Source organism: Macaca nemestrina, chromosome 17, assembly GCF_043159975.1.
Source record: "Macaca nemestrina isolate mMacNem1 chromosome 17, mMacNem.hap1, whole genome shotgun sequence".
NCBI lineage: Eukaryota > Metazoa > Chordata > Mammalia > Primates > Cercopithecidae > Macaca > Macaca nemestrina.
The window spans coordinates 38354459-38367009 of NC_092141.1; the positions used below are offsets into that span (position 1 = coordinate 38354459).

Below are 12551 nucleotides of genomic sequence, written 5' to 3' on the forward strand. Positions count from 1 at the left end.
AGATCAGGCCACTACACTCCAGCCTGGGCAACAAGAGTGAAACTTCACCTCAAAAAGATAAATAAATAAAATAAAAAACAGTGTTGTACTGGCATAAAAACAGAGCACTGAAAGAGAACAGAGAGTTCAGAAATAAACTCTCCCTTATATGGGAAGTGATTTGCCACAAAGTGCCAGGATCATTCCGTGGGAAAGAGTCTTTTCAACAAATAATGCTGGGAAAACTGGATTATCTACATGCAAAAGAATGTAGGTGGACACTTACTTTACACCACACACAAAAATTGACTCAAAATGGATCGAAGATCTAAACATAAGAGCTACAACTGGGCCAGGCATGGTGGGTCACACCTGTAATCCCAGCACTTTTGGAGGTTGAGGCAGGTGGATCATGAGGTCAGGTGATCGAGACCATCCTGGCTAACACGGTGAAACACCCTCTCTACTAAAACTACAAAAAAACTATCCAGGCGTGGCGGCAGGCGCCTGTAGTCCCGGCTACTTGGGAGGCTGAGGCAGGAGAATGGCGTGAACCCGGGAGGTGGAGCTTGCAGTGAGCTGAGATCGCACCACTGCACTCCAGCCTGGGTGACAGAGGGAGACTCCGTCTCAAAAAAATAATAAAAAATAAAAATAAAAGTAAAAATGTCAACAAAGTTGCTCAACTATAACAGAAAAAGAAAGCTTACAAGAGAATGTTGAGCTCATAATTTTTAGTGTTCGTTAGAGAAATGCTTTAAATGGACTGAAAATCCTGAAAAACTGCTTGAATCATAAAGAAGCTATGAAATATTATGGAAGCATTTTCTAGCTTGTTTTTGAAACCTCTGAAAAAACCTCCTCATGTATCAATACAAGCTAACCTGCTACACAGAAATAAAAAGAAAACTATGGGTGCGGTGGCTCAGGTCTAAAATCCCATCACTTTTGGAGGTCGAGGCAGGCAGATCATGAGGTCAGCAGTTCGAAGCCAGCCTGGCCAACATGGTGAAACCCCCTCTCTACTAAAAATACAAAAATTAGGCAGGCATAGTGGTGCACACCTGCAATCCCAGCTCCTTGGGAGGCTGAGGCAGGAAAATAGCTTGAACCTCAGAGGCAGAGTTTGCAGTGTGCCAAGATCGCACCACTGCACTCTAGCCTGGGACTGAGCGAGACTCTCTCTCAAAAAAAAAAAAAAAAAGAAAAAGAAAAAGAAAACTATACATTTTATTACATGTATACATTTGTCTTTCATATACTTGTAACTCAGAAAACCATGCTTTCACAAATTGAAATACAATAATATTAGCAATCATAGCATCCGTGAAACTGAAGAGAATAAACTGGCCAGATGCTGTCTCTTACACCCTAGAACCCAGGTTCTGGTCAAGGCTTCTCTTGGTTGTATGAACTCACCTCATGCACCTGTCATAAGGCTCAAAAGAGATACTGTAAACAAAGCGTCCTGTAAACTGTATAAGCCTGTAGATATGTGGTTCATCTTAATCAAGGTACTTTAACGACTGACAGCTGCCCCCCCCCCCAGAATCTCTTTTCTTGATTCTTAAAATAAACAGCTTATATTTCGAAGTCCGGTTCAAAAGTGATATTCTTGGAAGCCTCTGCATCCCACCTGTCCATTCAGCAGAACGAATCCGTCTCCACTCTAGTATTATACTCTCATAACTCTTGGCCCTTCACCAGTTCATTCAAGGGTATAAAGAGCAATTAAAATATGTCACGCATCATGCTATGCACTGGAGAAAAAAATCTTAAATGTGTAAAGCTTACAAAGTTTTTCACACACATTATCTCATTTCATACTTTAAAAGTGCTTGATAAATCAATGAATAAAGGAGTAACAGACACTTGTTCGATTACTAAACTATCCATCAGGGTTAACACTGAAATAATCCTCCACAAAGTTTCCACAGGGGAAAGGGGAAAAATACATTATATTACACAAACACATCTGGGGGGTGAAAATTCCTCCCTCCGGCAGAGCATCTCCAACTCAAGTTTAACTGTGTAACAAAGGCACGTAGCAACTGAAGATGGATTTGACTTCACTATGGGACTAACAAGCTCTAAGTGAAGAACAATGAGTTCTGTATAAAAGCTCCTACGTAGATCATTCTGCTTGATAAAACTGGACATTATTACACAAATATTAAAATAAACACTTAAACTAAAGGGCTTCTGCACAGCAAAAAAACTATCATCAGAGTGAACAGGCAACCTACAGAATGGGAGAAAATGTTTGCAATCTATCCATCTGACAAAGATTTAATATCCAGAATCCTTAAGGAATTTAAACAAATTTACAAGAAAGAAAACCCCATCAAAAAGAGGGTGAAAGATATGAACAGACACTTCTCAAAAGAAGATATTTATGCGGTCAACAAACATATGAAATAAAGCTCATCATCACTGCTCATTAGAGAAATGCAAATCAAAACCACAATGAGATTCCATCTCATGCCAGTTAAAATGGCGATCATTAAAAAGTCAGGAAACAACAGATGCTGGAAAGGATGTGGAGATACAGGCATGCTTTTACACCGTTGGTGGGAGTGTAAATTAGTTCAATCATTGTGGAAGACAGTAGGGCGATTCCTCACAGTGACCACTTTAAATCTTATTTTACATGTAATAAAACCATTTTCTATTTACATGGATCAAAGTCTCCTAAAGCAAACACTTACACCTCCATTTATTTCCCACTTTCGGCACAAAATTGGATTTTCATTGTAACTGTGGTGTGCTAAGTGCATGGTTAAGCCAGTGTCAGCGTCATCTTCCTGTAAATTACAGATGCCGTCTGTGAGCAGGTCTCTTGTGGACTCATGGATGTTGTATTTTGAAATCTGCTTTAGAGGATATTTTAAGACTTTTAGAACCAGAAATACCATTAGACCCAGCAATCCCATTACTGGGTATATACCCAAAGGATTGTAAATCATTCTACTCTAAAGACACATGTACACATACGTTTACTGCAGCACTATTTACAACAGCAAAGACTTGGAACCAACCCAAATGCCCATCAAGGATAGACTGGATAAAGAAAACATGGCACATGTACCCCATGGAATACTAGGCAGCCATAAAAACGAATGAGTTCATGTCATTTTCAGGGACATGGATGATGCTGTAAACCATCATCTCGGCAAACTAACACAGGAACAGAAAACAAACACCGCATGTTCTCACTCATGAGTGGGAGTTGAACAATGAGAACACATGGACACAGGGAGGGAAACATCACATACCAGGGCCTGTCAGGGGACGGCGGGCAAGGGGAGGGATAGCATTAGGACAAATACTTAATGCATGAAGGGCTTAAAACCTAGATGGCAGGTTGATAGGTACAGCAAACCACCATGGCACATGTATACCTGTGTAACAAACCTGCATGTTCTGCACATGTATCTCAGAACTTAAACTATAATTTTTAAAAATTTTGAAAATAAAAAAAAAAAGTCTTGTTTCAGGGTAATATTAATTTGCATTGCCACCTATTTCAACATGGCAGACAATTGTACCATCTGAGCCAAATGGAGCCTTGACATGAAATGTGAAAATACCCCATGAACGGAGTGATAGACATAAAGTGAAATAATCCAATGCTACCAGTTCTCATAAGCTCAAAATGCAATTCTCTACTGTACCAAAATCCCTGGTATAGGTGAGAGATACACTTCAAGATCTTTGCATATTCCAAAGTTTACGGCTATCACTATGACACAGAGCTTCTTCTGTAAACTTCCCATGTTTCCACCGAAGAGCACTGTGTCTGGGGCTACTTCACTGTCACTAACTGCACAATGGTGTTTTCTCCTTGGTGTAATATTTCACAACAAGACAGATAATATGTATGTGTGTATGTGAATCATTCATGCTAGTGACCACATAAATAACAACAAGCAGCAAATATGAAGATAAAAGTAACGTTGAAGTATAAATGCTGCTGTCCAGATGGGTGAGGCTTACTCATCCGCCAAGCGATGTCCTCGGCCCAATACAGCGAGTTTTAATAGACAGGGACAGGTGACATTCGTCTATCTAGTCCTACATGCCATTTTGGCATTGAAGGGTTCCCCAGGGCTGGAGTCACTTAGCTCTAGGTGCACAATTCTAATGAATGAGTATACTTTTCTATTCTAAATCCACAGTGGGCAAAATAGCTCAGTGTAATGTTAGAATTCGTCTACTACATACCAAGCACTGGAATAGGTAAACATTTTACATACATCCTTTCTAATCTTTGCAACATTCTACAAAGTAAGGGTTATTTTACCCACTTAAAAGTCACTGGATGCCGGGGGCGGTGGCTCAGGCCTGTAATCCCAGCACTTTGGGAGGCTGAGGCGGGCGGATCGCGAGGTCAGGAGATCAAGATCACCCTGGCTAACACGGTGAAACCCCGTCTCTACTAAAAATACAAAAATGAATTAGCCAGGCATGGTGGCGGGCGCCTGTAGTCCCAGCTACTCGGGAGGCTGAGGCAGGAGAATGGCTTGAACCCGAGGGGCGGAGCTTGCAGGGAGCCGAGATCGCGCGACTGCACTCCAGCCCGAATGGCAGAGGGAGACTCCATCTCAAAAAGTAAAAACAAAATAAATAAAAGTAACTGGAAAGTCAGAGAATTTAAGTCCACTGCCCCCAAAATCTACAGCCCACAGCAGGGTAGGAACCCAAATCTCTCTGGCTTCAAAACCCTGCCCTAATCATTTCACTATATCACCAATCCAAGGAAAAAGTTAAGGTATGTTAGTCAGATAAAAGTGGCAAATTAGACCGAGCGCGGTGGCTCAGGCCTGTGATCCCAGCACTTAGGAAGGCCGAGGCGGGCAGATCACGAGGTCAAGAGATCGAGACCATCCTGACTAACATGATGAAACCCCAACTCTACTAAAAAAATACGAAAAATTAGTCAGCGTGGTGACACATGCCTGTAGTCCCAGCTACTCAGGAGGCTGAGTCAGGAGAATCACTTGAACCCGAGAGGCAAAGGTTGCAGTGAGCCGAGATCATGCCACTGCACTCCAGCCTGGGTGACAGAGCGAGACTCCATCTCAAAAAAAAAAAAAAAAAAAGGGGGGGGCCAATTAATGGGAGGAAAATATTAAAAGTTAACCCTACAAACCAAGAAATCTATTTATGGCTATGTATTTTGTAGGAGACAGAGTCTTGCTATATTGTCCAGGCTAGTCTCAAAGTCCTGACCTCAAGCAATCCTCCCGACTCAGCCTCCTGAGTAGAGGGGATTACAGGCATTACAGGCATGAGCCAATGCCCCAGCAAGAAGTCTATATGTTCTTATCACTCATGTGACTAAACAAAATTATGTGTAAGAAACTGAAAAATCATGGTAATATTTTAAATATTATGACTACACTGAAACCCTGCCAGAGGTATTTTTTAAATGTCAAGGCTTTTTTTTTTTTTTTTTTTTTTTTAAGACGGAGACTCCCTCTGTCGCCAGGCTAGAGTGCAACAGCCAGATCTTGGCTCACTGCAACCTCTGCCTCCCGGGTTCAAGCCATTCTCCTACCTCAGCTTCCCGAGTAGCTGGGATTGCAGGCACGTGCCACCAAACCCGGCTAATTTTTGTATTTTTAATAGAGACGGGGTTTCACCATGTTGGTCAGGCTGATCTCGAACTCCTGACCTCGTGATCCACCCGCCTTGGCATCCCCAAGTGCTGGGATTACAGGCGTGAGCCACCGCGCCCGGCCAAAATGTCAAGGATTTTTACGCTGATGTGCTTAATGTACCCAATCTGTAATTCTAGTTGTGATCAATGACATGCCCATAAATCAGAGAGTACTTCTATGAAACAATCATAGGCCGGGCACGGTGGCTCAAGCCTGTAATCCCAGCACTTTGGGAGGGCAAGACAGGCGGATCACGAGGTCAGGAGATCGAGACCATCCTGGCTAACCCAGTGAAACCCCGTCTCTACTAAAAATACAAAAAATTAGCCGGGCGTGGTGGCGGGTGCCTGTAGTCCCAGCTACTCGGGAGGCTGAGGCAGGAGAATGGTGGGAACCCGGGAGGCGGAGCTTGCAGTGAGCCGAGATCTTGCCACTGCACTCCAGCCTGGGCGACAAAGCGAGACTCCGTCTCAAAAAAAAAAAAAAAAAAAAAAAAAAAAAAAAAAATCACAGCCTACAAGTATGGATAAAACGCCTCAGCTTTACCTCTTAGATGGTTCTAGACAGTTTCAGAATTTGTGCCTCTTTCTTCAACTCTCTCATTCATTTTATTATCCTTAGCAGTAAAATAATCTTATCAATTGCTTTCCCTATGAAACTGTGAATGAAAATTCCCATTTCTCTTTGCTAGGTCTTGTTAGCTGCCATCTCTGGGAAGGAGAAAGTGTTTTTATAGACAGGCATGTCAAGGACAAATCATGGAGCTGAAATGCAAGGGTGGATGGCAAATAAATTGCATCTTGTGAACTAACTCCAACTAATTTCTGCCTGGAGCACTGTGTTTGAAAGGATTCCTAGGCCACATCTGGAGGGATCTGGAAAAAAAAATGAAAGAGAAGTAAGGAAGGTAAGTGGAGAACCAGTAAAGTGTTGTGCTACAGTAGCCTAGGGTTTCAGGAAAGGAGATTATAATACCAAGTCAGGCAGAGCAGCAACCAAACAACACAAAGAAAAATGTCCGTGAGACTTGGCATGCAGGGGATCACTCATGTGCCTATTGACAAGTTCAGTAGTGTTGTGAGGGAAGAAGTCAATGGGCTAAAGCGGAAGTGAGTGCTGACACAGAGACAGCAGGTGTAAACCAGAGACACAGCCAGCGTACCGGATGGCTGAAGTCAAATTCTTACGTAGCAAATGGGGATAGAGACAAGCGTCCGATGGATGTATTGGCCTTCTCAGGACAAATATTCCATCCCCTAAAAACCATAGGAAAGGGGTGAAGGATACTCCTATAGGTCAATTTATGGAAGAGAGCAAAACCTTAACATTCTCAATGAAGTAGGAGCTAAGAACCTCAGTATCAGGTGAAGAGACAGGAAGGTCAAGAGGGGGAAGGAGAAGATTGGGTAAAGATGTTGAAGAGAATGAGAGAACTAAACAGGGTTGGGCAAGGAAAAGGCATTAGGCAAGGCTGAGCACTTAGATGAGGTTGAAAAGATTTAGTAGTTACTTTAAAACAGGGTTCATCTGTATGACTAGTTGCTTTTTCTTTAGCCCTCAGATACAGAAGTAGAACAACAGACTGGATTGGGCTGGCATTTTACCAGGGTACAGCAGGAAGACGGGCACAGGAAAGGCCCAATGTTGGGAGTATTTCAGTTAATCTCCTGTGAGATCCAGGCGGGCTAGGGTAGCAGGGTAGGTTATAAGAAGAAAAATACAGACAAACTTGTGAGACTACAGAGGCCTGGAAGGAGAAAATGTGTTGGGTGACAGTGAGATGCAGAAGATTTCTGAGGTGATACACCTGTAGATGAGAAGGTGGAGGTCCCAGCCCGGGTAAAGGGTGGCTGATCTACAGCTGGTGATGACCACTGGCATTAAAGGAATCCAGAAGAGACGAGGCTTTTTCTGTTTGTGTCAGTTATCTCCTTATTCTAGTTTCTCTTCACCACTGAAAAACTCTGAAAGTTGTCAGCTTCATTAAGGTAAATTCAGAAGACCTATTTTATTCAAAATGATAAAATGCTTCTCAGAGAAAAAGCATATATGTCTCATCAGATAATGCATGTATGACTTGGGACAAATCATAGCATTTCAGTGTTTGAGGTAATCTAGTCTGTCCTCTTTATTCCTTAACTCTCCATCTGTACAGACAGAAACAATATAATCAGCCACATATCTTGTATAAAATAAAAATGAAGAGAGAAACAATTATAAAGGCAGAAGTTCTTGGGGTGAGAAGAACTTTAAAATTAACTAGCTACTTCTTCAAGACGAAGAACATCAGGGAGTACTGAAAGACAACAATTGTAGAAAGGAAGAGAAATTAACCGAAACAGCAACCAAAAACTTTCTAAAAATGTATCAACAGTCCCGTGGAAAACAAATAGCTACAAGCTTGACACTAATTCAAAGTCAGTATTTTCTTCTGACTGAGACTCAGGGAAAGCAAGCCAAAAATGAAAGTTATCTTATTCACCTTGTAGGAAAAGAAATTTCTGTCTTCCATAACACAAACTGCTAAAACCTACAAACATCCATTTTCAGATAAAAAGAGTATTAAGGAGAACTGGTAAAAACAATTCATTACAAAGTTAATTCTCTCTCTCTCTCTCTCTCTCTCTCCCTCTCTGTGTGTGTGTGTGTGTGTGTGTGTGTGTGTGTGTGTGTGTGTGTGTTAAAGTCTGGCATTCATTTACAATAATTGATCTACTCTTTTTCCAAGCGAAAATATGTACTTTTGGAACAAGTAAAAATTTACATTATCATGAAAGATTTATGAAGAAGCATAAGCTTAAACATAGTTCTTGCCATAAACAGTCTGATCCTACCGCAAAATATCAAACTTGGAAATTTGGCAATATTATAGAAAAAACTGCGAATGAATGTGTTTTTTAATCCTGCAATTCTAATTTAGGAACTTATCAAAATAATGATGGATACACACAAAGGCTTTCTGTGTATAATAATAAAAACAGAAAATAATACAAAAGGCCAGCATTAGGGAAGTGGTTACATAATTTATAGTTTCTCTGTATTATGCAATATATGCACCATATATATGTGTATACATATATATATGCGCATATATATATACACATTTATATTTTTTGAGACAGGGTCTCGCTCTGTCACCCAGGCTGGAGTGCAGTGGCTGGATCTCAGCTCACTGTAACCTCCGCCTCCCAGGTTTACCCCATTCTCCTGTCTCAGCCTTCCCAGTAGCTGGGACTACAGGTGCCCGCCACCTCGCACGGCTAGTTTTTTGTATTTTTTAGTAGAGACGGGGTTTCACCGTGTTAGCCAGGATGGTCTCGATCTCCTGACCTCGTGATCCGCCCGTCTTGGCCTCCCAAAGTGCTGGGATTACAGGTGTCAGCCACTGCGCCCGGCCGGTCTGGATTTCTTGACTTCATGATCTTCCCCCTTGGCCTCCCAAAGTGCTGGGATTACAGGCATGAGCCACCGCGCCCGGCCACACCATATGTTTAAAAACAACAACAACAAAAATCAGATTACCTGGGAAAAGGCTTGCAATCTACTGAAGAGTAAAAGATGTTCATAGTTAAATGAAATAACATTTAGAGCTTTTGTTATTTCAAAAAAATCTTCCCACTTCTTCCTCAAAGCACTTAGCAAATGAAATACAGTAACATTGAAAAACTAGTTTCTCACATTACTTTGTAACCATATTTTACTAATAATTTTAATATTGCTACCTAGCAAGTATTTTTAATTTCAAAAAAATTGACTACAAAAAGTATTTGGAGGCTGGGCTGGTGGCTCACGCCTGTAATCCCATCACTTTGGGATGCTGAGGTGTGTGGATCACAAGGTCAGCAGTTTAAGACCAGACTTGACAATATGGTGAAACCCCATCTCTACCAAAAATACAAAAATTAGCTGGGTATGGTGGCAGGCGCCTGTAGTCCCAGCTACTTGGGAGGCTGAGGCAGGAGAATTGCTTGAACCTGGGAGGTGGAGGTTGCAGTGAGCCTATATCGCACCACTGCACTCCAACCTGGGCAACAGAGCAAGACTGTCTGCAAAAAAAAAAAAAAAAAAGGAAAAAGAAAAAAATTTATTTGGAGGCTCATGTACTCAATATTGAGAACAATGACTAAGCCCTGGTTTTCACAATCAACAACTCCTCTAATTCATCAGACGCTCTCATTCCATTCAGTTTCATCCTATCTCAGTTTCTCTCTGTATAGATTTGGCACACACAAACTTCTTCACAAGAATGTTGAAAGAAATGTATATAAAGTATATAACATATGTAAAGTGTATATATTGGAAGTATATATATATTGAAGCTCTCATTCCATTCAGTTTCATCCTATCTCAGTTTCTCACTGTATAGGTTTGGCACACACAAACTTCTTCACAAGAATGTTGAAAGAAATGTATATAAAGTATATAATATATATAAAGAATATTGTATGTAAAATTGTCTGAGACTTTATACTTTGATCTAAGATGGAAAAATACCTTTTGATTTCTGTCTTCTCAGCATGTTTATAGCCTAAACAAATTATTAAAGATGTGTATACTTGAATTGCTTCATTCTCCTGTAAAATGAATGATATTAAACTCCTCAAGGATTTACTTTGAATAATTAAAGCAAAGGCAAAACTTTCTGCAAAATTCATACAGAAGTTTTAATATGGGACGTGTTCTGAAGTCATGAAATAAATAATATTTGTGTGTATAATAACTGGTAGACTCTTCTCAGCATCGAATCATTCTTGTCAAAGTCAACTACTGCATTTCTAACTGTGTCTTTTGAAGCAATAAATATAGAGATACTGATGCAACCTAATCTGTATTTTATGCTATTGAATATTCTATCCCCTAAATTACTGTGTTCCCCAAGAATAGATTAATATAATTTTGGATGCAACGCAAAATTCTTTTCACAGTGGTCTTTGTCAAATACAAAGAGAACTACCAAAGCTATGAATACCACAAACTAAACATGCTCTAGAAGAGACTGCCCCTTCTGCGAACCAATAACGTCCAACAGATTCAGAAAACTAGTTCCAACACTAGGAGCACCCAGGCTTCTAAAAAGCTCTGGATCCTTCTGTATTTTGATTTCAACAGCTTATATTTAAAGTGGTGACTTTTAAAGAAAAGTAAATTGAATGGTATGTTAAGCCCATAAGACATGACTAATTTATGACATTCAGTAGAAAATATCAACATAATTCCTCACACTTAACTCTCACGGATACAAGCTGCTCAAGTGCTTATAGGCTAAGTCTGCAGAGATAAGTAATTTTCTGATCCTTAGTTTCTACAACAAAACACAAAGTCAAGAGCAAAGAAACCTGTACATTTCAGAGAAAAGTAGAAAACTAAAGAAACAGACTATGGTGGCTTATTTTTAAAACTATATCTACTTCATCCAAGTATTTAAGTACTTTCTTATGAAATCTTGAAAAATAAAACCTTTTTAGAATTTGATATATGACCTAATGTCTCTTTATATGGCTTCTTCATATATAAGAGGTAACAGGTCGGCCGGGCGCGGTGGCTCAAGCCTGTAATCCCAGCACTTTGGGAGGCCGAGACGGGCGGATCATGAGTTCAGGAGATCGAGACCATCCTGGCTAACATGGTGAAATCCCGTTTCTACTAAAATAGAAAAAAAATTAGCCGGGCGAGGTGGCGGGCGCCGGTACTTCCAGCTACTCGGGAGGCTGAGGCAGGAGAATGGTGTGAACTCGGGAGGCGGGGCTTGCAGTGAGCTGAGATCAGACCACTGCACTCCAGCCTGGGCAACAGAGCCAGACTCTGTCTCAAAAAAAAAAAAAAAAAAAAAAAAAGAGGTAACAGGCCATTCAAACATAATTCATTATCAGCATGATTTTTAAACTAATAACCTGTAGTATTGGACAAAAGCATTAGAGCAAGACTTGTTAAGGAAAAGAGCACATTAAGGCAATAAAAAAACATGTTAAGGTAACAATTAAGTGATTAGCACTGGATCTTTTCTCATTATGGTCGGAAGAGTTACAATTCCTTTTCTATGGAAAAGAGTCATTAGGAGAATAGAATGAATTAGCATGGATAAAGCACTTACTATAATAAACATCATAAAATGTTTGTTACATAAGTCAATGAATCAATAAACACGGAAAACCTCATCATGCACGTACATTCAATAATAGCTACTTTTGAAGGTGGTCATGTTCTTTCAAAAATAGCTCAGTTCGTCTGTTGTTTACTCCAGACCCACTTTTATATGACCTGGGACAAAAGAGAACATTTATAAACATTTTTGGCAGAGGATACAAAATCTGAGGAACTGAGTGACCCCAGTGATATTGAAAGTAGATGCATGGAGTCTCTTCATAGTTTTGAATGAACAACAAAGTGCGTCATCCTTTCCCTTTCACCCCCAAAAATGATATCTAGTATAAACAGATAAGTATTAACGCCTCTCTATTTTAGGCCTAACAGTTTACTATGTTTTTCACAAAAATAACTCAACATTCAGAAACAAACAAACAAAATATCTTACCTTTCCTTTCCTTCTCTGCTATCTTCATTTTCTCCAAGCGGAAGTAAACCGTAGCACTGATTTAGTATGTAGCGCATGGGGAGGGAAAGCCGTTGAAATGGAATGTTTTCCATAACTGTAATACATGCGGTCCACCAACGGAAACCTTAGGAAACCAACAATTTTTTTTTTTTTTTGAGACAGGGTCTCTTTGTCACTTAGGCTGGAGTGCAGTGGCACAGTCTCAGCTCACTGCAGCCTTCTCAACCTCCCAGGTTCAAGTGGTCCTCCTGCCTCAGGCCCGCAAGTAGCTGGGAGTACAGGAGCACGCCACCATGCCCAGCTAATTTTTGTATTTTGGGTAGAGATGGGGTTTTGCCATGTTCCCCAGTCTGGTC

General features: G+C 40.6%; 1 long non-coding RNA gene across 1 annotated transcript in view; it reads right to left on the reverse strand.

Annotated features, from left to right (window-relative positions):
- The window catches only part of LOC139359531 (uncharacterized), a 44666-nt gene extending 32420 nt beyond the window's left edge, over positions 1–12246 (reverse strand). The window contains exons 1-2 of the long non-coding RNA XR_011615576.1: positions 12175–12246; positions 11810–11900 (exon numbers count right to left, since the gene is read on the reverse strand). This is a non-coding gene — a long non-coding RNA (uncharacterized lncRNA). The remainder of the gene's footprint in view (positions 1–11809; positions 11901–12174) is intronic.
- Between the last annotated feature and the right edge of the window lie 305 nt (positions 12247–12551).